The sequence below is a fragment of the Manacus candei genome, unplaced genomic scaffold (assembly GCF_025592945.1).
Source record: "Manacus candei isolate 608988 ecotype Guabito, Panama unplaced genomic scaffold, ASM2559294v1 h1tg000020l, whole genome shotgun sequence".
Taxonomy (NCBI): domain Eukaryota; kingdom Metazoa; phylum Chordata; class Aves; order Passeriformes; family Pipridae; genus Manacus; species Manacus candei.
Genome location: NW_026138068.1, coordinates 4,701,685 through 4,729,506, shown reverse-complemented (window position 1 = coordinate 4,729,506; position 27,822 = coordinate 4,701,685). Strand labels below are relative to the sequence as shown.

At 43.0% G+C, this 27,822-nt stretch overlaps 1 protein-coding gene across 5 annotated transcripts in view; it reads right to left on the bottom strand.

The window, feature by feature from the left end:
* The window catches only part of TMEM132B (transmembrane protein 132B), a 323,947-nt gene that overhangs the window by 135,172 nt on the left and 160,953 nt on the right, over positions 1–27,822 (bottom strand). The window contains exon 1 of one of the 5 annotated variants that reach the window (XM_051785679.1): positions 13,307–13,343. The exons of the other annotated variants lie outside the window; for them this stretch is intronic. The gene's annotated coding sequence lies outside the window, so the exon portion shown is untranslated. Of the gene's footprint in view, positions 1–13,306; positions 13,344–27,822 lie in introns of those variants that run through there. 5 annotated transcript variants of the gene reach the window in all.

Genomic DNA, 27,822 nt, shown 5'->3' with positions numbered 1-27,822 from the left:
CACAGTGAGCACTGTTTTCTTTGAAATATGACAACAGTGGAATTTTGTCCCTCTGGGAGAAAAATAGTTGCCAGGCACTGGGGCAGGAGACATCAGGTCCAAATCTATTGACTAAAGACATGTTATTAACCATTTAACTGTCTGGACAACTTCAAAATGGGAATAAGGATGTTTACTCAACTTTGTATGGAAATTTGTCAAAAAAACCTTACTATTTCTATGGAGACATTGTGTATTTGTATCCTTAAAAATTGTACAAATACTGCATTTCAGTATATTTCTGTGATTTCTCAGTAGTACTTAAAACTGCAAGTCAAAGAGTTCTGTAGCAATTGGCATTTTCTTAATAAAGCTCAAAGTCAAAATTTATGGGATCCACCTGAAAACATTGTTGTGCCTTTGACATACAAACTACTTTAATTATAGTATAAGCAAATGTGGGTCTAGATTGTGATGAAAGCTCTTAAATTCCAGCAAACCCTTCACAGCAGGAAAAAAGGCCTGACAGCCCCAGAGACTCCTGCTACACCAGAATGGAAGAGGAGCAGGTCCTCTGTCCTTTGCCTGCCTGGAGGGCAGGAAACATTGCCCATAATCTGCAAATAAATACACAATTCTGAAAACTCATTCGACATTTTATACATTCAAAGTATCCAATAAACATGAACTAACCATTACTACTGTTGATCAGGAGGAGCCAGCAGGTCTTTTTCCAAGCCTAAATGATCCTTACAACTCATAACATCCAAACAACTCATAATGTCCCTTTCTCATTAGGATGCACAAGCAGCTCACACCTCTGCATCCCCTGAAAGAGCAGAGATATTTTCCTTTATTCCACTGCCTCCATTGAGTTAACTGAGTCTATGGTGTGTTGATGATTACTCAAAGAGCTCAGGAGTGTCTGCTGTCACGTGCCTCTAGACATCTCCAAGAGCTGAACCGTGTGCCCTCTTTTCTCCAGCACAACAATTTGTGGTTTAACTCCTCTGTAGAGAGGAGAAATAAAACACTGGAGTGGTTTTCTGTAACACGTGTCTACAGAACAAAAATCAAATCCCCCTCAGTCTCTTCAACCTTACTCTGAAAGATCTAAAACACTCAGACCATGTCCTTTGCCTTGAAACCAGTGTGATGCTCTGATAAATGAAACTCTTTCTCAAAGCCCAGAAGTACAGGAGAATATGCATTACCAAGCCTGAAGGTGTCCAAAGTATTTGAACTCGGAATTCTTGCAATCATGCAGAAACACAGCTTTGGAAACCATAATGAAAAAAATCAAAGTAAGCCAGAGGTTTCCTCCTGCAAAGACAAAGCTACTCACAGATTTCCTTTTATTGAAAGGTTCCTTTCAGGAATCAGCACAGCAAAAATGTCTGCAGCCTGAATAGGGTTCAGGCCTCCTGGGAGACAAAGAATTGTTATAAAGAAGTCATTTTTCTACCTCTACAAATAAAATGAAATAAAAAAAAAAAAAGCCCTGAAGGTCATGGTTTCTGGAAGCACCTAAACAACAACAAAGTAAAAACTTTCCACCTCTCTCCCTGTAAAAGCAGATAATGAGCTCCATGGCATTGTCTTGGTCAGCACTGAGTGAGGGTTTACACCTTTTAAAACATCACTGTGGCTGAATTTGCTCACCACTCTGGAGACTCATACATTTCCTCTAAGAAAAAAGTTTATTAAATATAATTTGCACTATTACAAATAATTATCTTTTACCAGACATAATATAAATAACTTGGAATCGGAACTTTCCTGGGTTGCTGCAGAGTATTACAGTCAACCCTGGAGCTTGTTGTATTTGTTGGACTGTTTGTGGTCTTTAAGGGACCTATGGTACATTTTTCCATGCTTGCTCAGCATTCTGCATAAAGAAGCAGCACAAAAGAGGTTGTTACCAGGACCTCCACCCAGGCTGTGGCAAGGAGACGCCGACCTGAGCACAAGGGACAGAGTTAGAGGGAAGAGTAAAAAAAAAACACCACAGCAATGAAAAATCTCCCAAAATTAAAAAGGCCACAAGAACTTTGCCTGAACTAGTAGTTGTTGTTTTTTATTGGATTATTTTATGGGGTTTTATGTTGTTTAATCGAAGAAAGAAAATGGATGCCATAAAATATGCAGAGCTAACTGGGGCTGCAGAGTACATTGCTGAATATTGCTAGTAATGCCATTTCCCCTTCACTGTCAAAAAATAAAAATATCATTCTTTATATCCCTGTCACATGGAACAGCAGTCCTCTCGTGCTTGCCAATCAATCATCCTGGAGTGCACCTTTACCTTGAGCAGAATGTGCTAGGACGGTGAATAAGGAAACCTCGGCAAATAATCTCCCTTTCCACAAGACAGAATTCAATTTCCAGCATAGCTCAGACCAGTACTTTTCTTGAAAAGGTGGCATCATATATTACAGCAAAAAAAGCATTTTTCTGCTGCTAGTGAAAACTTTAGTGAGCATTATGATTATGTGGTTTGTACTCCAGGCACCAATGACCACCAAGCAGGCTAATAATGTACGAATTCTGACGAAAACCAGCCCTCCAGCTGGGATAAAACACCAAAGACCTTTTTTTCCCTTTTTTTTCCCCTTCATTCTGATTTTTTTACTGTAAGATTCCTTTTCTAGCTGCAGACCACAATTTTCCAAGACTCTCTTCAAGAATCAGCTCTTCACTCTGGTGCTCAAGTAGCCTTAATCAGCCCTTTGGTCCCTGTGCCAACAGGCTTTTACCCTTGGCAGCCCAGTTTGGTTTCTTCAGGTGCTGCTTCTCAGGAGCTTTTTGAAGACCCTCTGCAAGTAGGTTGAACTTTGACCAATGACTCTTTGAATCCCCCTTTGGATCTCTGCAGATTTGGCAAAGATTTTGCAAGTCCCAAGCTTTGTCTCTCCTCCGAGGACAGCTGGGTCCATAATCTACTGCAGTAAAGTCCAGAGAAAGCCCCACAACTGGATGGTGCCAAAGCACTGTCTGCCTGGATTTGCCTCCAATATTTCTAACTATGAAGATGAGGAGACAATTTTTCCCCTCTGGATGCCCTGAAGCTCCAAGTCCAGGCTTTGGTTCTCCAGAACTGGCCAAAATATCATCCCGCAAGCTGATGCCTCACAGAAAGACCCCAGCAGCCCCAGAGCCTGAGATGGGCAAAGAAGTCAGGAGGATCCAGCCCTCCAAAGACTGTTGCTCACAGTGCTGCTGCAGCTTAGAAAGCTCATCCAGCCTTGCAAAGCTGTCAGGAAAATTTAGCAGCCACCCCACAAAAATTACTTGCCGTTTACCACAGTGATTGATGGTAATGCAAGAAACTAATGGCATTTTACTTGCCTGTCGAAAGGAATTACTCACCCTGGACCAGCAGGATTGGGGAAGGATTCTTTAATCCCTACAGCGACTTTTAAATTAAACTCTAGTGTTTGCAGGGCTGAAAACCAGTCACAGACAGCAGCCTGCTTCAGGATGGATTCCAACATGATGTAACACGTGGGCAGACAGGTCTGGCACAACAATAAACAGGGTGAAAGGCAGCTGCACACTGTGCTTCTGACTTCTTTTTAAAACATTTGCAGATTTCAGGAGAGCAAATCCATTTCCAGATCATTAATCCCTAACAAAGACCTACATCCTGGCACTGTGCATGTAACAAAAACCTGGGGGCATAACAGGACAAAAAGGCCATAATCAAAAACTGGAGGCATCTGACCTAAGTGGCAGAGGAAGGTGCTCCTGTTTTGTCTGTATGTGCAGAAGAGCACAGAGGTAGAGGGGGTCAGTTCACTTCCTAAATCAGTAGAGGTGATAGCATCATTCTCTCTGCAGCTTTCCCTTTCCTTCCTAACACCAGTACTTTATCCTTTATCACATTTCCTTTACCAGCTGGTCTGTTTGCCACCAGAACTCCTCTGTTCTGGTTTCACCTGCAGTCCCAGCATTCCCCCTGTAAGGACAGCAGATCCTCCACCGTGGCTCAGTCACAACATCCTTGCCAAATGAGCTGCTTCAGTAGTCTGGGGCCAAACAACATTCACTCAGGAGCATGTCAAGAGCAAAGAACTGAAAAAAGGTCCTTCACCAGGAGCTGATTCTTACAAGCAGCAGCACAACAGGCTCCAACACCCAGCACTGCCCCAGGGAACTTCAGTGAGACAAACAGCAAGGGACAGCTCCCAGCACTGTGAGGATACCAGTGAGCCACCCTCACAGCTTTGATTTTGGTTAGCCTGTTTCCTTGACCACTCCAAGATTCAAGCTCCTATACATCCTCAGAAACCAGATGAAAAATCATCTCTGCAAAAGGTCATGATCAAAAAAGGGGGAGGAGAAACAATTCATGTTTTATGAAGACTAGAGAGGTCTAAGTGCTGGCTACTAAGAAGTCTCTCAAACTTTCAGCATTTCAAAGCATACACTGTGTTTGCCATAACAAACACTCCAAAATCAGGCTTTCCCACTGGGAGGAGTTGGGGGGCACAGAATCAACTACCTATAAAACCAGCTAAAATCCATTACAGTGCATTCAAGGGTTTTCAGTGAAAAACACTCACAGTGAGACACTGCATCCAACTGAGCATTAAGCACTTCCCATTCCTGTTCCGCTTTTCCGACTGTAACTAGTCCCTAACACTGTTAGTCATGAATTCGTGATTAATGAGCCTTGTTTAGAGGACTGAATACTGAAATCGTTCTGATATAGAGGCTCAAACCACAGAAAGACGATCTAATTCAGCAAGGGAATCTGCTGTGCTTAGGGGGGATTCCAAACCTTCAGTAAAGGAAATCAGCTGTTAAGTCACATTAACGAGGGGCAGCACACTGTGCCCTCGGCTCCATGGTGCCATATGATGGTCTCACAGCTTGGCATCTGGGGTCAAAATCGTCTTTACACGTTAAGAACATTTAACATCTGCTGGGAAATCTGGGGCTGGTCAAGAAATGGTTGTGACTGGAGTGAGGATGATGCCAGTGTGGTTTTACACCAGAATTCTTAACTATGAGAAACACACACACATACACACCCACACACACCCCCTCTTGAGCTCATACAGCAAAGGACCAGTAACCCAGGGCTAAACTAATTATGACTAGTTATGCTTGAGCAGGAAAACAGCAGCCACTCCTATCTTGCTTCAAGGGGACAAGTAAAACAAGTGTCTTTGTGGTTCTTCTTCCCTGTGCCTGGAAGGAAAGAACTGTCTCTCTGGAGTCTTCCCCTCCCAGGGTGTCCAGAGGAGCAGATTTCCTCCACAGCTGGGGACATGGGGACAGGCAGGACAGCTCTGCTCTCCAGGCTTGACAGCAGGGCTGGAGAAAGCCCTGCATGCAGCCACATCAGCCCAGCCTTCTTGTTCACTCCAGCAGAAAAATGTATCTCTCGGGTCATGAAAAATCTGATAAAGCAGTGAAAACCAAAAAGACAGTATTTTCATGAAATAATATCACTCATCATGCGCCCATGAATACCTGGAAACAGCTGGAGGAGGGGGAGCTTAATCATACTTGAAATGGTTTATAAAATGCACGAAGATGGAATAAATGTTCCTTGTTCTGGTACAGCAGTCACATTCAGACATATTTCAAGAGCCTAATCCTGAAGACCAGGAGATTAATTTCTGGAGACAAGCCCTTTTCCCTCTGAGCTCCTCCCAAGCTCTTCAGAGAAAATGACCTGGTCTGATCTTAACACATCTTGAAAAAGACAGAAAGATTAATCATTTCCTTCCCTACTTCATCTTCATGGAACATCTGAGTAGTTTCTACAGCTGTGAAACCTTTATTTTCACGGTCCTTTTGACTGTACTGCTCAGATATTCAAAGACCCATTAAAACTAAGGGGAAGACCCATTCACTGAGACTTAGTATGGAAAGGAGGTGGGGGAGGGAGGCTTAAAGTTATCTGGTACTTAAATTAAAGAGAGAGTTGGAGAAGATTTATTCACAAATCAAACTCTCCACTTTCAAAGAGTCACCCATCCTGGTGGTGCTCTGAACACAGGAGATGCTGTTGGGACTAAAGGTTGAGAAATGCAGCCTGATCCAACAACTGGGTAACTCTGCTTACTCCTACAGAAGATCCAAGGGATAAAGAAGCACAAGCAAAGCAACCTGCCTGGTATTTTTATGGACACAATTTTGCACCTACAAATTGCAATTGTTTTCCAATTGCAACATTAACATCAAGTTAGAGCTCAGCTTTCAGATCAGTCTCCTGCAAAGGTGGTTTTTGTCGATGCCTGTGTGATTGTGGCTGTAATTATTTCCCCCAGCAATTACTGTCACTATATCTGACTTCATCCTAGAGTCAAGTATTGGGGCATTAAAGTGACAATATCTTCCATGCCAGTAATTGCTGATATAAAACCTTGTTATCAATTACTCACGTCAATAGCTTGTGGATATTAAACGCCAAGACAGTATGTTACTGGGCTGAGACTGCTTTCTAATTTGATAGTTAGGCTATAAATGATCTGATTTGCTGATGAAGAGCTCAAATTACAAAGGCACCATTCAGAAAATCACTATATATATGGATGAAGTCTTTTTAAGTGGAGTTGAGAAAGTGCTCTCTTCCTTCCTGGCAGTGTTGCCTTCCTCACTTGAATCTTCACTGTCAAGTTATCATCCTCAATTAACTTCAGGCTCAACTATTCTCAGGTATAACACTGTCTGCCAGCACAGCAGTGGGCTTAAAAAAGTGGACCTGCAAGCTATAGTCTAAAGCTCATTCATCAGAAATACCAATATTATCCCTCTTTTTTACCTTTCAGATTAGTGAAACCTCAGCAGTACCATTACATTCAAGTTTTTACTTAGTCCTGAGAACATTTTATCTTATTTTCACTTGGGGAAACCCTTTCTTTACGGAATATTCCTGCAGTTAAGATCTCTCTGCAGTTTTATGTGAAATTAAGTAGCTAATGTCATACACAAGGTACTGCAAAGACTAAATCATGATATTAAGGGAAGTCAGGGTTCAATTTCCCTGCATGAAGCAGGTGAGATTGGGAAAGGCTAGATTTGGAGAAGGTAATAAACAGTCACAGGTGAGCATAAAATATAAATGCAAAATGCACTTCCTCATATTTATTGCATTTTTTACATCTAAATCAGGCAGATTTCATTCCACAGATTGAGACTGATCTGAAGTAATTTAGTGGGAGGCTGGTAGTTGAAACACATAATCACATTTCTAGAACAATGTAATTACACTGAATTTAATGTGATTTCCTGCCACAGGTTTAAAAGTGCAGCCTCCTCCACATTCTTGATTTACGCTGAACATGACACTTGATGTAAGATTACTTTTACGTAGCCACGTAAAGCATTGCATAAGGGGAGAAATTATGCTGTGACTCCTTGAATTCCCCATGACCATCACACAAAGATGCCAGTCATGAAGTACCAGTAAACTCAAACCTTAAATGTCTAGGAAGGTGCTGTTTCAGCAGATGACCATTGATTTTAGATTTCATTTTCACTGAATGTCTCACGAGGAACAATTTTGTCGACCTTAAGAACTCGCGGATAAGTCAGTTCTGCTCTGTGGAGCAAAGAAATTTGATGGGAAATTCGTAGCAGAAGGGGTTTTAGGTTTTGGTGGGCTGCAGATGCTTCAAAGAGTCCTATGTTAAAGAGTTTTTATAAAGAGCAGGCTAACAAATGGACAGGGTAGGTCATACCCATTAAGAATTGCTAGAAAATACTTTGGGAAAAACTAATTGGAGTCTGAATGCAGACCAACAACTTGAATCAAAACAAATACAAGGACAAATGGCTGGAAATGTATCAAAGTTAGGAACAAAAGAGCACAGTCATTGATATTTATTTAACTCCTACATATTAGTTAAAAGCTGACGTAGAGAGAAAGCTTGCAAGCCAATGCATCGGGACAGCCCGTGCTGCCTGCCAAAGCACACTGCACAAACAGAAGGGTTACTCTTAAAAATAAATAACACCAAGCTTATAGTTGATCAGATGAAATCCTGCAAGCCCGCCTAGTATGAAACAAGTCAAGTAATCTCTCTTTGCAGAATAACTTCAAATAACAACCAAAGTTGTACAAATGGAGGCATATTTACAAGCAATTTGCAAGCAGAAAGAAAAATGAATAAACTGATCAAAAATGCTATTTACTGCTGGCAGTTCATTTGACTTTCTGCACAATGTTCCAACATTTATATTCCTTCATTGGAATAAATAACTATTGAAATATAACGAATAATGAAGCAGATGCTAAAAGACAATAAAAGTGCACAAGATTATATTTTTTTTTCCAAGACCAATATAAACTTGAATGAAATAAAAGTTGAAGAGTAGGTTTTAAAGCTGGGGACTTATATGAAAAGTAAACTAACAACAGATTCAAAGCAGAGTAATTACTGATGAATCACAACACTTCGGAAATGGCCTCGGAAGGCTCCAAAGGCACTACACAGTGCAGAGGGGGAGGGAGAACAAGGGAGACAAGAGCCCCTAAAAGGAGACAATGCTGCAACCCTCGCTCAGATAAACCACTGATGTGGCAAAATCAGCTACGTTTAGGTTGTAAAGCCAAATCCCGAGATTCTTCCTTCCAATGGAAGTTTTCTTTGGCTTGAACAAAAACATGGAAAAAATCTCAAGGTTTTCAGGCTTGAAACAAAGCAAGGAGAGACCTCAATGCCTCTGAGCAGCTTTCTGACACTCAGTGCAGAGCGATGTGTTGTGAAAGGCTCACACAGCCGGCGACGTGCGGTGGAGCGGCAGCAACGGATGCAGACGTGTCACAAAACCCAAGGAACAGGAAAGCTTTGTCTGGGAAATGATGGGGTGTGTTATTGATGGCTCAGCAGCCAGAAGACCTCAGTGCTTGGAGGGGATAATGGGTTTGTCATTTCTCAGCCTGGGAGGACTTGAAGAGAGGCAGCGTTTCAGCTCCGTGCCCACCCCGTGACCCCGGTGTGTGGTCCCACAGGTCCCACAGCAGGACAAGCAGTGCCAGCTCAGCCACAGCATCCCCCCCAGTACACCCAACCCACCACATGTCCAACCCACACCACATCTCAGCTCTTCTTCCTGAGCTGGACAAGCTTCCCAACAGCTTTCAGACCCTTAGCAGTGTTTCTTCAAAGAGCAAATACATTTGCCGAAATTAATTTTGGGCCGCAGCTTCTTAAGAGGTGCCCATTCCTCCATCAGACAGATTAGTGGCAGAGCCTGCTACAAGTTACAGTCTCATAACCAAAAATGTACTAAGCAGATTTTTCCCTTTGTTTACTGAAAAGCTACTTTCTTCAAGGTGACTCAAGACAAGAGGCAGTTTGCTTAAATAAGAGATTTGCTGGGTGCAAGAAGTCCCCCTTTTGATCCCTGATCACTTCCTACAGCTCAGGAAGAGAATTCTGCAAAGAGTACATGGGAATACAACAGGGGAGTTGTATTTAAATTATTCAATTCCAAACTAGAGCCAACCAGACAGAAACACTGGGATTCAAACTTGGTCAGAAATGGTTAGAAATGAGAAACAATTTGGCTACGGCAGGATTACCACTACATTAGCTGGGAGGTCAGTCCAACTACTCAGAATTTCCATTAAGCACCAAAAGGAATGCAAATCTCTGCTTACCCCATCACCACTACAACAGTTACATATTCAGATTTCTTTCTGGAATAAGTGCAAATTTGCTTTGATTCTATGACATTTCATCACTTAATACATTCATAGCATGTCAAGGGAAAACTTGACTGAATTCACAATGCTGTACTGATTGAGTTCCTAATAGGAACAGCTGTCAGAAGGACTTGTAAGGATAAATTTCAAAATTACATTTCCTAGTTGTCAGAGGACTTTCTGCACCAAAGAGCCTCTCTACCTATGTACAGGACTTTCTGGGACACAGATGGACAGCCCCTCTCTTCCCAGCTGCCATCAGCCCATGACACGGCAGCTGGCTGCAGCCACACCAGTGTCCTGCACTTGAGTCACACAGCTGTAGAGTCAGAAAAAGCTTTGCTATAGACTCATGAACAAGCTGTGGAAGAGGAACAAGAGACCACGTGAAGGGCAAAGCTCTCCTTCACCCCTTCCACACACCAAAAGATCCTCCGAGCACAAACTATCCAACCACAGACCTCAAAGGTGAACAGAGAACACAGGAAGCAGCATAGCTGGAAGTCAGCATCTACCTTACTGAAAATGGGGAAAGATGACACAGAAAACCAACTCAATTCAAGTTTGAGTACTTGGCCAGTGCCCCAGCCTCAGAGCTTCCTGCTGCTGCTCTCAATCTCTACCTACGAATGGAAAAAAATCTGGGAAGTTTTCCTCTGTTCTTGATCCCTCATCTGAAATTTTCACATTTGTTTAGAAAAGTCTTCAAAATTCGGTTTCCAAGTGAAACCAAGCATTTCCAAATTCCTCTTCCTCTCTGCAGAGACCTGTAAGGCCCTGAAATGACCCACCTTCAGCACTCATGATGTGGGTAAACAGGATCCCTGGCTGCCATCACCCTGTTTTAATTAGACAGTATGTGTGACAAAAAGCAATACTTAAAACCAACCAGTCTCAAATAAATATTTAAAGCTGTCCTGATTGTTGGATAAGCAGCTTTTGCAGAGCAATTGCAAACATCGCCATTGTTTTGCCATACGGTCGCCAGCAGCTGGAAGCTCCAAGATGCCCATTTCAATCAGAAATTTTCCATTTCAAATGCATTTGGCAGTTTGCTCGTGGTGAGAAGTGCTTCTCATCACGTGAGCTTTCAGAAGACTGAAAGGAGTGAAGCACGGGTGGCTTTTCTTAAAACATGGGTCAAAGCATAGCTTTCTGTAAACACTGCTTTTTATGAGTAAATAAGTAAGAGAAGGTGTTGTTCCATACTTCCTTCACTGCTATTAGGCAGCTGAGAGGCTACTGCTACACCAGACAAAGCCTTCGGTCAGTCCCACAGAATATTCCCAAACAAATGAAAAGAACGGTGGGAGGAATTGGCTTAAAAGTGCATTCATTGTACTTTCCTTTTCTTTAAATGTAATAATATGCAACAGCTCCTTGTGGTGCTGAGCAGACAATGCTGTTAACTCTTTTTTCATTCCAGCACTTCAACCACTTATAGTCACATTCTTCCATCTAATCACTACCTCGCTGTTGTTAAAATTCATCATGCACTAGGGGCCAAATCTTGAGGTCCCCACTCAAACCCTCCCTTAAATGAGCTCTTAGCAGGATTTCTGCATGATTAAGCATCACAGATTTTTCTTTTCCCTAATTGATATCTGAATAAAGAAGACAAGAATTGGCCTTGATCATTACCATAATGCTTTCATGTTTTCCACAATGCCACTCAAAAGCCTAAAAATATGGCACAGAAGTCCTATAGGGAATTAATGCAAAGTGTCTGTATTTGTACCAGGAACCAATTGCTGAACAAAAAAAAAAACCAGGATATTTGAAATAAACCTGGAGGATGCATTAGCAGAAGCACTTCTGAGCAACTTGCCCTTTAAAGCACTCATGGGACAAATTCATCTTGAGAGTCACTTCAAAGGGAATGGTCTGTAATCAAAATTAATCACAATTAATTTGGCCCCAGGTTTCTGCCACTGAGAGGCAGACTCCTGCAGTCAGCGCTGCGGGCAGCGGATGGCAGGGATCACATCCACAGCGTCCACCTCTGCTGATATTGCCAATTCTGCTATGCTGGTGCCATCATAAAATGCTGCAACAGGATTCAGGCCAAATTTGCTTATCGGCTCCGAACCATGAGGCCAGCCAGCAATATGTGCTGAATGGCGCTCTTTCTGAGGATGTCATCTTTCTATTTATATTACCTAATTCTTCTCCTCGAGCTCCCTGTGGCAAACCAACAGTTGAAATCACACAGTATGAGCTAATAGGGTTATGTAAGTGTCCATTTGCTGTACATATGCTCTCCCCCCTAAGGCGAGCAATCACCAGGACTCCATAGCAAGAGAGGTGCACCTCCCATTTTTGATGTCTAAGCACATCAGAGTTTTAGAGGTGCTTTGAACAGTGTCTCTGCCCTTGTTGGAGGAGGACACGTGGGCAGCTGAACAAGAAGCAGGCAGCAGAGAAGTGTCATGGGGGCAGAGGTGCATCTGGGCTGGACATCTACCCTTTGTCTGCCCAGAAAACACAGCTACACCAAAAGCAGAGGATGCCAGCTCCATATGTGGCCCCTCTCAAAGTATTGCTGAGTAGACACAACCTTCAACCTTTTTGCCCAGGCTTAATCCCCTGCTCTGCCTGCACAAAAACAAAACGTTTCCTTGAAATGGAAAGAGCCTGCTTCCCTGTCTCTTGATGTTGCTGCCTCTGCCATCTGTTTCAAAGTAAAATGGAACTGGATAGTTCTTTTGTTTTAAATACATTTGCCTTCCATAATTACACATAAAAGAAACCATATTAATTCCTGTAATCCATGAATTGTGCTACCCTTCACTCCAAGGTATGTAGAAAGATACAGGCCTTATAACATGATGGACTGTTGGCACCAAATCTCTTGCTCTCTGGAAGCACCCAGGGTTTAAAACCTCAAGAAAAATGTCTAGGAAATATAAATCCGTACAACATGAAGTTTAAAGTAGGTATTTTAATGATGTATATTCATGGGTTTTTGTTTGCCATGTTCTATCATGAAACTGCTCTCAAATTCAGAAAGACCTATTTCTAGGTACAGTTTGAACCTTTCTCCAGAACAGCACAAACACACAGTGCAGTAGAGGTGGGGTTTTGCTTCTTTACACATATGCCTCCTGTACATGCAAAGCTTATTTTACCCACTCGGTAAGTTTGCTGCTGCTCCCTCCCTGGCAGTTTGGAGGGCACACAGACAGCAGTGCTGCTTCCCAAACTGGCTGCTCCCTTTGGTTTTCTGGCCAAATCCATTAATCAGGCCTGACCCACGGAGGCTGCATGTGCATGCACTGTGAAATTCCCTGACAGGGCACTGCTTCCCACTGACATGACCCTTTGCCAAGCTCCCCGTGCCACGCCAGCCACACAGGGCACACAGCACAAGCTAATGGGGCCCTGCACGAGTCCATCTGCACACATATGCTCTGTGTGCCCTGAGGAGTAGGTCCCTGCTCCACCTGGAGCTGGAGGGAAGGGACAACTTCCCAGTGCCCCACAGCCCCATGTTCCATGCCTGAGTAGAACTCCTGGCCTGAGTAGAATTCCTGGCAAATGCCCTTGCACTGCAGTGTTGCACTTCTATCCATTCTCCTCCCCAGCAGATCGAGCAGCCTTCTCAGAGAATTTCTTTTCCCTGTTTGCTTCTTTCCAGAAGTCACATCAGGCGTGCATTACCTGGCCTGGAAACCACTGTTTTTATCCTCCAAGTGAAGAGCAATTAGTGGGTATGTATTTCTGAAAAGTCTTCAGCAAGAAAATTCAATGTTTCTATTCCAGGGAATATAATAATTACTTTCTTTTCAAACTTCCTATTGTTCAAGCTAGTAAAAGCTGATTTTACAAATGAAAGACAGTTTCTAGCCTAAACAGATCTCCCAGTGCTCAGCTACACTTGGCAGTGGTTTTGAACATTGTGTGTGACACCTCACTGATCACAGATGACAAAGTCTCCGTCACAGTCCATCGCCAACTCCAGCTCCCCCAGCAAGCAGAAGACTTGAGGTGTAACACTGTACTTCTCTTCCTTCTCCCACTGCAAGCAAAGCTAGTTCACCTCACTCAGATGTTTCTCAAGCAGCAGAATACCAGCTTCAACACTGCTACATCCTATTAATGTTGATATATGTGAGACCTTTTAAAAGGCCTGGGGAAGAGAGATTTGAATTTGTTGAGATAAATTTAGTCACCAGAAACTATAAAGATGAGAGAATCCAATAAACTGGCATTTATCTTTCTTCTTTGTTTGAATAGAGCTCACCAATATACAGCACTGTGGTTTTACCTGCAATCAAAATCTGTAAATTCAGTTCCTCCAGGTGTTCAGTCATGTGAGGACAAAACTGATTCACACTGTCCCTTCTCCCACCTTGAATGTGTATTTGGGGAGTTGAATCTTCCCAGAATATAGTATTATCACTCTGAAAACACTCCAAGTTTTTGAATGTAAATCCATGTGACATATACCCAAGATACATGAAATTCAGCAACAGCAACTGGAAATGTTGGATTCTTTTCTTTTTCTTCCTCCCTCCTGCCAGCAGATGGGCTTTACTGAACCCAAAGAAGATGATACGAGCCTCTGTCAGGCTCTAACACCACAAAAAAAAAAAAAAAGAATGAGCCATCACAGCAAGTGAGAAAAGTGTCATTTTCTCCACCTTTTCTTGGATGGTGAAACCGAAGCACAAGGAAAGCAAGCAAATCACTCACGGCCACACCAAGAATAGCACCAAAATCCCCAACCATAGGACACGCTACATACTTGTAGTAACAAAAAATATATCTGTCATTGCATGTCACACAAGCTCATTCAAACTAAAAATTTATCACTTGCTTCGGACTCCAGCCAGGTGACAGCAAATATATCATGGAGCTGTCAACAATCTGCTAATCTGAGTTGTGAAGTGTAGGAATACAAGAAGCTTAAAAATATACTGCTCCTTCAGAAACCATAAATTTTGCTGGCTCTTTCTCACATACCACTGGGTAATAGGTCTACTCCAGCTAGTTCACTCCCACCTCCTGCAGTTAAACAGTTTCATTTTGCAAGTCTATTTAGAGAATGACAATCAGGCATACGAGGCAGTAGAAATCACCCATGGGTATACTATAAAGAAACACACAGCCTCTCTGGCTCTTTGACTGAGAAGAATTACCAGTGACAGATTTATCTGCAAAGTTGGTACAGAAATCCCAGGCCAGACGCAACCAGATTTTCAGAAACAGGTGGAATAACATTCCTGCCCATCTGGAAACCTGGTCTGTTGTGCTCTCTGGAACAGAGAAGAAAGCAAAAAGAAGGAAGACCTTTCCTCCTCCATCTGAAACCAAACCATGAGTCTAAACTGCACCTTTTCAGAGAGAGTGCAAAGGATGGCACAGTCCCAAGAGTTAACACTCAAGCAGGGACTCCAGCCTCTCTCAGCACATATACTGGACAAAAATTCAAAAAAGGGTGGGGGAGTGAGCTCTGATTATAAACAAAGAAGTTTCAAAGGATACTTTCACACAAATAACAGTTTATTCATGGCATTTCACACTGGGCACATCTGTGGGAGACACAAATAAAAAGCAAACCTCCTTGTTGTCCAAGTCATGATGTTTTATGGGCAGCACGCTCAGTAAGGACTATTTTAGCCTGCTTAGCCTAAACACTATTGCCCCTCCAGCTGTGTGACCTGGCCTGGCTGTAGAAGGCAGTTTGACTCACCATTCTTCATGTGAGTTCAGTTCTTTAACTGAATTTCCCTTATGCCAAACAGCTTGGTGTACCTGCCATTCTTCATTTCCTTGCTCCGGCCACAAACTTCAATTTTCTCTCCACAGCACTTAAACAGCGCATAATTACAACTAATTATCGATCACTGAGGGATTACTAGTTGACAAATCCAATTTTCACACTGCTATCAAGCATGACTGACTGTGGCCTGGAGAGGATAAAAGGTACCTGCACCGTCATAGAAACCTGCAGATCTGTAAGCTGGGTGGGACCAGCGTTGTCACTGTCACCAGCATTGAACCCACCAGGCTGCAGTGGCACCTGAAGGCCAATGTGTTTAGGGACCTATTACACAAGACACTATAAATCTACACAAAGTGACAGTCCTCACCCTAAAGAGATTCTCAAGCCTAAAAAAAGCCCAGCCTTTTACATCTGTAAATGTATTCAATTTGGCTGCATTTGTACCACTTTTGCATCCCATTTCTGCAAATATTCTCACAAGCAAGCGAGTTGGCAGCGATGTTCAGAGGAACAGCTCGTTTCAGGGGAAAAATGCCACTCAATTTTCCTCAAAGCAAATTTTAGATTTGCATGCTTTGGTGCACCTGCTGATCTCGACAAATCGGATCAGTGAAGGAAAGGGGAGCGCTGTGCAACCCCGGTGCTCCAGGAATGCATCTCCCACCCAGCCCATTAATGGCATTTGTGAGCTGCAGCAGGCCAGTTACCCAGAAATGAGGAGTTTGCTGTCGCTTGCTCTGTGTGTGGTACAATCGAGGCACTGTGCAGAGAGAGCACTTAAGAAAAGAGAAATAAAAAAGAGAAATCTGAGAGAAAAATACACGGAGCTGCTCAAACATCACCAAGGGGAATAAAAAAAAGCAATGTTTTAATAAGAAGTCACATGATGAATTTTTTCCCCAGTTGTACTTCAATGGAGTTATTCACATAAATCAAGCAGACACAAATCCCAGTGTGAAAATATCTGTGCTCTTGTAGCCCAGTGGCAGCCCTTCCAGCATGACTTACAACAAAAGGCTGAAAAAGTCCACTCCTGTGGTACACAAATTGGTTTATTATTAGAGCTCATCCAGCACCATTATTTTCTGACAGTAAATGTGTTTTTAACAGAATTGAAATTGTCGTGAAGAACATTTTTCTTGCAAATGTTTAACTTTTCTTTGGGGAAAAACCACATTTTTGTTTCATGTCTGTTTAACATTAAGATACATTTCCCTTTCCATTCTGTTCCAAAGGAAGCACGACAAAATGTAGAAAATGCTGCACTAAATCTTCCTGGTTCCTAAAATAATAATAAAAAAAAAAATCAAGAATGAGTCTCACATAAAGAAAGATTGTAAGTGCCTTACTATGGACTTTATTCATTAAAAAAGACTCAACTCTATTCTGCTTCTTGTCTATGAAAGTGAAATATGATTTTATTAAATGAAGCCCTTAATACGTTTGCTAAGACTCTGTCAGGCTGAACATTAACTACATTTCCATTGTTTTTCAAGCCCAAAAAGAAAGTTGTTCTGCAAAGAGACAAGCTCACTTACAGCTTCTTAACCTTCAGACCAGCGGGGAAATTTGCTTTATGAAGTGCATTTGCAATATCCAGCACATACAAGGGGCACAGTGCATTCATAAAGAGAAAAAATGCACCAGCTTTCAGAAAGGGGTGGGGGGGAGGGGTAAAGAAAAACTCATAACCCCATGTTACATGCATTTCAATTTCGGGTGGCAAATTGCCTACGTGAGCCCACAGCCTGGGTACATCCCAGGGATGTGTGCAGGACACCTCAGAAGAGACCTGCTCTTCCTCAGTAAGAAATAATACCTGCAGAAGCCCTGCAGGCTGCCATGTCTCTGCCCTTTGCAGGGGGGTTGCACACTGGGGGGAACAAGTTGCTAAATGTCCCCCCAGAGAGGCATTTTTGAGGTGAGGTGATGCATTGGGTCCATTCCGAGGGATCACAGCCCGTCAGGCAGCTTCCCATTCCAGCCAGGGCACCAGAACTAGCACCAAGCCACATTCTTGCCCAAAATTATTCCCCTCCCGATCAGCTGTTGACTTTTGTCAGGGTTTTCTGCCTCAGACACAAGTCCACTCTGCCCTCTCCTGGCCTGAACACAGATCCGAGCCTGTGCATTGCCCTGCATTCCTGTGGGGATGCTGGGATGGAGGGGATACAGGTGAGCTGGGAAAAGTCGGGGCCTCTAAGGGACAGGTGGAGGGGCAGAGCCCCTGGGAAGGTGGACTGAGCATCACCACTTGGGGGGCAGCACAGGGGGCACCCACAGGGTGGCACCTCCCTGCCCACCAACTCACCAGCCTTGTGTAGGGTACCCTTTGGGCCATCCCAAATATGTCTGCCCTGATGACAGACTCAAAGGGCAAGGCAGGAGCATCCCATCAGCCCCCCAGTCCTCACTGAAAAATAACAGATTGGGGGTAGAAGGGGCATTGCCTTCCTCCTTTTGGAAAGCACCTACTCTTTGAGGTATATCACTGGAACGTGAGCAATAAAAATAGTGATTTGTAAAACGAAAGCAATGACAGACGTTTCTTGTACCAACACTGTGAGACATTACAGATAAAATAACGTTACAGAAATAGGAGAAGCATTAGAACTATTATCATCAACAACAGCACAGGGGACACAGTAGTTTAGTAAAGGAAGTGAAAAATAGCGGATGTGATTTAAGAGGCAGAGAAAATCTGACCTGGCAAGTTGTAATTACTGAAGCTGAAACCCAGCCAGGATCTTGGTTGACTGCCTCCAGGCTTATGAAATGCAACCCAGAATCTTCAAATGACCAAATAATTGGGACTTGGGTTTCATGTCGCCCAATGAGACACACCAGGATGGAAGCCCAGCGCTAACACAGAAAAGGATCAACCACAAGCACCAGCCTCCCTGGTACCTGTGACTGCAGATGCCCACAACCAAATACTGACCTGAACCAGATCTGCCCTGCAGTCATTTTTCTTCCCGTGGTGGTACAGCTGCAGGTTTCTTTCAACCATGCTCCAGCAGCCTGTAAGCATCTAATATCTAGTCAAAGGACATCATTCATCCATTTTATGGTTCCCAGAATGCAAAGATATCTACCCAATTTCCTACGAAACATTAATATTAAAGCATGGCTTTCTCAGCCCAAATCATGCAAGCTGAACAAAGTTCTCCTGACGTTTTATGACAAGGTGATTAATAACACCAAGAAGAAGAATGAAATGATACCAGATTATAAACTATTGTAAATCTTTCAGTCATCCCAGGAATAATGAATGTAGATTTCTTAGGAGAGCAGTACAGATTTAAACAGAATCATTTTAGTTTTCCTGTCAATCAAGAGGCTATTTATATAACAGCAGAAAGAGACAATGAACTCAATCTTAAAATAAGAGTGTAGCACATTCAAAGGAAGGGTTATTGACACTTCTTTAACACTTTTTCTTCTTAAAAAAAAAAAAAAAAAAGGATTCCAAAAACCACCCTATGCCAGAATTTCCAGAACAGTTACAGAAAATGTTGCATCTTAACCATAACTGCTGATCAGTGACCTTCCCTTCTCCAAGAAAGAGCCACAGTGACAAGAAGTTCCACGTTCAACTCACCCAAACGTAGTTGGACTTAAAAAGGCTGAGCTGACACAACCAACTTTTTTCAAACACTTAAGTAAATAATTTTAATAGTACGGTCAAAACTATACTGGCCTGAGCATTCAGTGGACCAAAATATCACAAACTTCCTTGATAGGGGTTTTAGGGTCAAGCAAAAAGTGAATGCAAACTCTTCACAAGTTCTTCTACAAATGCAGTAAAGTCTTCAACCTTCACCTTGAGAGAAAGGTTATGGCCTTGCTCTGCTTGTGGTTTGTGCTCTCTGACCCCCAGAGGCAGATTGTCCTAGACGTTACCTCAATGCAATAATTAATAAATAATAATACCGAATTTGAGCTCGTGGAACTCGTACAGGCTAAATGTTCCAAAGAAAAATGAATAATGCATGCAGAAGAGATTCATTTGGGGGGAAAAAAAAAATCTAACTTCAGTTCGAAATAAAGCCCTGGTTGCCTTGGCAAAGAGGATTTAATTGCTGTAATCACTACATCTCACATAAGGTCGCTGTTAGAGGGAGTCCACAGTACTGCTATTCATTCTGTATCTGCTCTATGGCAAATCAAGGACTACTGGTCCCAAGAGCATCAGGGAAATACTTCTGAAAGCGTTTAAATTATTTTTAAAGGGTTATTAGCTTTGGCAAGTGAGTCAAAAGTCATCTTAACTGAAGAGCATAGGTACTTATGCCACATTACGGAGATAACAGCAGGAAATGCAATAATTAAGAATGTACTAATAGTGTTACTGTGTGTCATTAAAAACAGTACTCAAAACATGACCATTCCCTATCCACCTGGGTCCTGTCCACCCACCCACTCAGGGTTACTACAGCCCCTAACAAATTTCCCAGAGAAATAGGAAGCCAGAACACTGGCCCCCACACGTGTCTTGCACACAACCAAATTCAAATAGTTTTACTGGCACAAATCCTAAGCAACTCTACGGAAGTCAATTAAATCACCCCTCTTTTCTGTGTAAGAGAGAGAAGACTCTGGCCAGGCAAATTAAATTAGAGATGGGCCAAAGCCAAACTCCCAGATCCAATACTCACAATGCATTTGGATCCTGATCCAGATTCTCACAGTCTGCTACCACTTCTCCCTCATCCTCTGCCACCTCCCAGGATGGGACTAACTTTTCAGACTGTCCCCAAGCATCACTTGGTGCATTTTATCACTATCTTCCACAAGGGATCTGCATCAAAGAGTTCATCCATGTGCTTCCTGTGGCCACTTGGCACATTTCTTGAGCAGACCCTCATTAACTTGAGCAGATGCTTAGAAAGCCCATGAACAAGGCATTGCCTATCCCACACTTCTGCTCTCTGCCTTTCCCACTTGCTGTCTTCTAGGACCAGGACAATTAGAGATGGGGATTTAGTGAAAATGCATTTGAGGACTCCTTCATTAATGCCACAAAAGCTTGGGCCACACAGCGAGAATAAAAGCAACTGAGAAAGTTCCCTTGGCAAGAAAATTTTCAAAAGGATGTTGTGGATATTTTGGTCTTAGTAAGCAATTTAAAGGAAAGCATGGCAGGAGCAGAGGGAGACCTGCTGGAGCCATGCCTGATGGCTCAGAGTGACAAAGGTGATAGATTTGCCCCGCAAACATGGGGTTGCTTGAATATGGCCCTCCCAGGAGCACCCTCCTCATTGGGATGCCCCTGGAAATACTGCTGCTCAGACCAATTCCTCCTCTGCTGGGAACACCCACAGCATCTCCGCAGGGATCCTAAGGAGAACATATTTTAGAGTCATTCTCCTGTTACTGAGCCGTGTGTAACTCCCAACACAGGATAAAACACTGCTGCACGCAGGGCACTGACACCCAGCGCTGCTTAGGGCAGGGGGCTTTTGGGTGGCAGACTGAGAGCTGGGGGGAGATGAGAGGTGAACCCCACCACTCAGGATCTGCTCCCTGGGCTCAGGAAAGCTCATGCAGAGAGCTGAATCAGGACTGGTCCCACCACACGGAGGCTTTTGGCAGCTCTGCCAGCACGAGGCATCCCCGTCCTGGCACTGCCTCACTCCCCGCTGCCCACGCAGCACCGGAGGGCTGGCAGCGAGCGGTGCAAGAAGTGAAATAGCTTTAGCTGTAAGCACCATTTGCTGTGCCTCAGGATGGCAGACTCATTTGTCACTGTTTTCTTCTCCTGCAGCTCTTTTGATTCATCTGGGATCCAATAACTTTGTTAATATGATTTCTTTTATACCCTGGCTGAGTGAAGAGTCCAAGGCAGACGTGGCAGCCATTGGAGGCATTAAATACCTCACACGCAGCACAGCTCCCTGCTCTGCCTTGTCCAAAACCATTCCTTACAGGTCCTTTATTGACAGAAATCACATGGGGAGCAGGAGGAGCACCCAAAACAAGAAGATATGTTGACAATTTTCTTGCAATATTCTGTCTCCTGCTCTTTCTGAAAGTCCTTCCTCCCCAAAGCTGTCAGCAAACCATCACACACTGGCCTTCTTCTATCAGACCATGCAAAAACTCGTGGGTAAACACAAGGACAAAAGCAACACTCTGTTGCATCAGCAGGAATATGAAGAAATTGAGATCAATGTGCTCGCTCAAAGCAATACTTCATCAGCTTCACGAGATAGTAAGCTGGTTTTTACTAGGATAAAATTACAGCAATGCATGGCCCCAAACATCTTGGGAAAAAAAGGGAATTTCAAAGTAGACACATTTTTCTACTTTTAATACTATTCATTACGCTGAATGTAATGAATAGAAGGAGAACTAACTGCATCAACGACCGAATCACTGTTGTGTCTGACTTGTTTAAACAAGACTGTGATTTACTGCACTGCCAGCTAATGAAGAGCTGTACAAGAACTGATCAATGCCATCATTGTCTGGCAGCACAAAGCAGGAACTACTCAGCATATTGTCCAAAACAAAGACTCCCCCCCAAGCTCCCTGCCAGGGACTTGCTTACGAGGCGACACAGTTTGCAAAGAGCCACAGCATGCCCCCAAACTTGAAATGATCACTCAAAATCAGGAACCTTTTCTGACCTGTGCTTCCAACCTCAGTACAAGGTAAAAAATAAAAGAAATGGATGAAGAAAGTATTCATCTTGCAGCTGTCTTCCTTAAATTGCCCTTTGTGATACTGTGCATTTAAGCAGTTTTGTCAGCTCAAGGCAGTTTCATGTTCATTAACAGAGGTAACTGAACTCAGAGCCAGGTGCTCACAGGCAAAAAACTCCTAATTCCATCTTCAGTACCTTACTCTTCCCTTTTCTTATCTGCACCAATGTTAACCACAGCAGGGATAAGACAGGATAGCCCCCAGCAAAAGAAAGTTCTGGAGAAGAGCAGAGGCTGAACCTTCGGCAGCCCCTTTGATGCAGCTCCTCATTCAGGAGGGATCACACCCAGCACACCTCCACATCGCACAGAGGGAGTCTGAAGAGATGCAACGAACCAAGGGTGCCCTTTTAGTGATGGTTTCCTCCAAAATCCCCATCCCAGGCTCGCTCAGCATCACAAGTATTTCAAGTCCCTGCTCTCGGTGCAGCCCTGCCACGTCTGCTGACAGTGCTCTGCAGATCCACGCCCGGCCCCAGAGCAAGCGCCGAGTTCTGCAGGAGCTGCCTGGAGTTAATTAGCAGGAGCTGTCATGTCAGTGCTTTTGGAGATGGGGATCAGCCTGGGAACAAGCTTGTAGAACCCGAACCATTTAAAAATGTAAAATCTCTTTCCATTACCGTCAACAAGGCTGAGTTTGTGTCAAGTCACACGGCGTATTGGCACCTTCCAGATCCATGAGAAGTGCTTTTCACATCATCTCTGTTTGCAGAGCACAGCAATGTCTGCTAACACGGCAAGAGGTTGTCAGGCCTCCTATTACAAACCTTATTTGTCACACACATGCAAAACAATCTGATGTGTCAAGATGCCACCAGTTGCACACAGCACCATGTACCCACTTGTAGTGCGAAGACAAGACACCTGCTCATGCCCCAACCAGGCCAAAATCAACACAGCTAACTCCTTTTTCCACTTCAGGGTTCTGAATATGAGATACAGAAAATTAATTTACATAACACTGCCACATCCTTAGTGCTCATAGATGCAGACGGGTAGATGAATGAGAAAGTTGAGGTACTGGGAGGACTTGAATAGAAGAAAAACTAAAGTTTCAAGGTAAACCAAACACCTTTTCCAATGAGAAGTGGATCCTTGTTTCATTCCAGCTGTACTAAGTGTTCCCCCACCATAAACATGAAACATTCCCAAACTATCAAAATTAAAAATAACTGATGCTTCACCTTCTCACTGAAAAACACTGGTGAAATGAAAACTAAATATTGTTAGTTAATCTAATTCTGTATTTTTCTCAACCCTCCTCTCCAACTCTTAAGAACATTTCCCCACTCCCATGAGAGAAGAGAATCCTAAGCCAAGGCTGTGGAGGACAAGGGAAGGAGTAAACAGCAGGGACCCTTGCCACACTCACCCAAACTGAGCACCACAGCCTCATCCTCCTTCACCCTATCACCACCTTTGTAACACCACAGGAACTCTGTTCCTGGACAAAGCATCATGTTCAGGAGCCCTTCTGCAGGGCAGCAGAAGTTGCCATCAGGAAACATCCCAATTAAAAAAAAAAAAAAAAAAAATCAGTGTTTTATCACCACGACACTGCAATCCCATCTGGAAGTGCTTCAAAGCCAATATCCAACAACTAGCAGGGCTTCTCACTGTCACGTGAGGCTGCTGCTCTGCCTGGTTTATTCCTGTGAAGAGTGATCATGGACAGCTGATTATTGTAGCAGATAGTTGACCTTTATCTAAAATTCCATTAAAAAGCTTTATTGACTGTAGTCTTTCAGGGTCTTTCAGGATTCACTGGGTCATTTAATCACTGTCGGAGATCCATTGGTTTTTAAGCTTTTAGGAGTGCTCAAGCTCCAGGAAGGAGCTGTTTTTTTGTAATTTTTAAATGGCTTTGAGACTGTATGAGGGGATGGTTTCTTTTCTGCTCCCTCTCCAGTGTGGCTAGGGCAGAGGAGGTTATCTTAAGGCACATGAAAAGGAGAGAAAATCTGCCAGCGTGGCACAACTACTGCCAGGGCAGGTTGGCTTGTGCACGTGCGTGCAGCAGAGCCATGCACTGCCAGCAGCTCCCAGGGAGGATGTCTTCTTCCCTTCAGCCAACAGACATTCAGGTCTAACTCCTTCATACAGCATCCTTGTGAAATGTGTGACTCCATACCATCATGCCAGGCTTTCGTCAGCTAAAGTCAATTTTTCTGGGCCACGCGCCTGCCTCGAACAGAAATAAGGAAAATAAAAGAATGGTTCAGCCCTTTCTGAAAGGGAATTTATAGAAATGGTTTACTCAAGCTAAAAAAAATTCTTGTGACAGCTCCCCCAGGCTTCGTAGGAGTGTCCTGAAAGGATGTTACTCCCTTTCCCATTCAGTGACAAAAAGAAAAGAAAACAGTGGGAGGAAGACAATGTATGCATCAAATGAAGCAGTAGATCTGGAAAAAAATAGTGTGAATTTGTCTTTGAGGAATACGTTATAATGCAGATATACTTGGGAACTGAACTAAGGCTGCACAGACCTCTTTGGCATTTCCTGACTTTGCAGTGCTTGGCATTTTTTTTTTAATATTGCATATCATTATTCCATACCTACATTTAGTTCAATACATATTGAGAGAAAAAAGAGAAATAACAAATTTCAACAGTCATCTTGGGTTTATTAAAATCTTTGGGTAAAACCCAAATATGCCCAAGTCACCAATAATGCTTTAATTCTGTGATTATTTCTAAATCTGAACCAGCATTTCTGATTTCAGAAGTAAATTTTTTTCCTTTCTCAACACTTTGACTTCTGCTGAATTTTCATCCTAAAATGACGATTCAGTTAATCATTTATTTCTCTTGCCAGTAATAATTCCCAGTAATAATCTCCAGTAACAGTGCTTCCCCATTCCTACCAGCTTGGTTTAGAAGCAAAGAAGGTCTCACGGAGCCTCCTCCTCACAGGCAGCCAGGCTGCATTCCCCACAGTCTGTATGCTCTCATTTTCTATGCATTTCCAGATCCAAAACCTTCTGTTTTCTTCCCCTTGTTTGCTCTTGGCAGCTATTGGCAGGAGACATTCTCTTAATGATCTTTTTCTGGCCTTCTAGACGACTGCTCAGACTTCTACAGATCTTTCATTATTAACGCAGAAGCCTCGTAAGTCAGTTTTAATGGCCTGTGCAATTTTTACTCCTTAGCAGGAGACATAACCCCCTCCATATGGATATATGTTTATTAATATAAATCCTTAATATCATTTTTCCCAATGAGAATAATCAGTAGAAGTCAACCGGCAGGCATTACACCTTGTACTGGTTCATCCCAAAAATCAAAAAGCAATCTTTGCCCTGCACTGTGTGGAGCCATGGCAGGGAGGAGCAGATAATCCTTCTCCCTGAGGTTGCCTAGGCACCGAGTGACAGCGAGGTTTCTTTGCAGGGCCCTGCAGACACAGGACCACATCCTGACCACAGCCGCTTTCATTTCCCTACCGGGGGATTCATTACCTGGTTTCAGCCCCTTACTGATATTCCTGGAATATCTCCAATCTCCACTTCTATTCTGATCCGGCAGAAAAGAAGGATGGGTCATTCGTGTTAGGGACGTGTAAGGAATGCCAACAAACCCACTTTTTGTCTGCGACTCGACTATTTGCTGTTAGTGCTCAGCCTTCATTACCAGCACATCCTCGCCGACGCTTTAAATGGGGAGACTTGGAAAACAGGACAAAAATCCGTGGTTTATTTCTAAAGACTGTCCTCATTTCTTCCCTATAACCAAAGGGCAATTGTCCATTTATTCCTTTAAACGTTTTTCTGCTGTACAAATTGACTCCCATTTTTCTTTTAAATGCACCCTTTGAGTCTCAAGATGGAGTTAAATAATAACAAACACCACAGAAGAAATAGAAGCCATTCCCAATGCTATTAGATGAGATTTCTGTTCTTCCAGTTGAGCAGGAATTGTTTTCTCCTGTCTCTTTTGTAACTCCTCCATGGGTATCAGGAGACTTCTTCCATTTAGCAATTAGCACAGAAATTGGTGTTACCCCTTCTGCAGTCATGACTTCCATCTTCCCTCATTTACTGCATTCCATCTAAGTTTGTCAGTGAGGAAGGTAACAGAGATACTCCAGAGCATCAAAGGACAAAAAGTGCCTGCATATTGTGACGCTGAAGCACGTTGTGAAACTGAAACATGTAGGAGTCCTGCTGGAATCTCAAAGCTGTCCTTCATTTTTTTTATTATTTTTGTTTTAACTAGGTAGCACATAAAAGAGTTTAATCATGGCAACATAGCCCATTTCACCTACCTTTACAGTTAAACTATGCTTAGTGACAACTCACCAAACATAATGGGCAAAATTTATCTTCACAGATGGTGAATTTTACAGTACAGATCAGACCAGCAAGGCCACAAAATAATCTCCAGCGTCATAAGAATTTCATTGCAGACATGTATAGATCATCTGTCAAAAAAGGGAGCAGCATGACTGTCAGGCACAGTAAAAGCACTAAATGCACACTTAGTCTCCAAATTCTGCCCCTTGACATATCTGGGTCCTTCACTTAACACCAAGCCATGCCAGCTGGGTTGCAGTATGAAGAGAAACAAATTCCCCAGACCAGAGCACCACCAAACCTCCACTCCACCTGAAATTCTAGTTATTGAATGAAAACAAACAGCCAAGAGCACAGCAAAACCAGTTTGGACTGATGGAAGCTACTGGAAGTGATAGCTGGAGCTTCACAAACAAGCTGCAGCATCACCCCATAAGTAACACTGGGAGGAAGGGTTGTCTAACAAGTGAGCATCTTTCAACACAGACCCCTGCTGAATCAAGGAACTGTTTCCAATTGCTTTTCGGTTTCCAAGCTTGGTTAAGAATCCCAAATTTTACCAAAACAATGAAGAATCAGGTCTCATATGAGAACTGAAGTCAGTTTTGCTAGAACAAAATCCAACATGAAATAAAATACTACACAACACAGCGTGAAATAGTAAAGAAGTGCATAAAATTGAGCATATCTGTTCCTTTGCATACTGTCAGAGCTCAAGGCTGGCATCAAACGCTGCGCTGAGAATGACTTGATTTTGATCTATCATCTCATATGAGCCAGACTGCAATTCACCCAGCTACACTTATAACAGATATGATTAAAAACAATCAGTTATATTAGGCAAAAATATATTTCCCAAGGCAAACATTCACTTCAATGTATTTTTCTCTGGCTATAACATGCAGAAATTCTACATATATAAAAACCTTCTGGGTTTTTATGGACATTAGCATTGAGCTGAAAACCAGGGAAAGCTGGTGAGGGAAAATGCATAAATTAGATGCAGGAACTATAATGCTTGTATTTCCCTCAGCATAATTCCCTGCCCACTGTGTAAACTTCAGCTGGATAATCTCCCCATGGGCCCCACGTATGTCATTTGAAACAATCATAGCAACAGTTGCTGGTGCTCCTTCCATCCTGAAGGACAGGTGAACCATCAGCAGAATTGCCTTTTTGCCTCTTACTTTCAGCATTCAACTGAAGGTTAAATAAAAATACTTGCAGTTTCTCTGATGAAAAGCACGATGCAAGCAGAGCCAAATCAAAGCCCAGACAGGCTGGACTACACAGAGTCGATGGTGACTTTTCCAAGGAAATATTTCTGGGTACGTAAAACATGCTGATTTATTGTAACAGAAACATTTCCTGGAGATTAACCGATTCCATACTTTCAAAGAAGGAAATCCCCATGGAAACCTGACTGCTTTCTCAGCAGCTCGGGAGCAC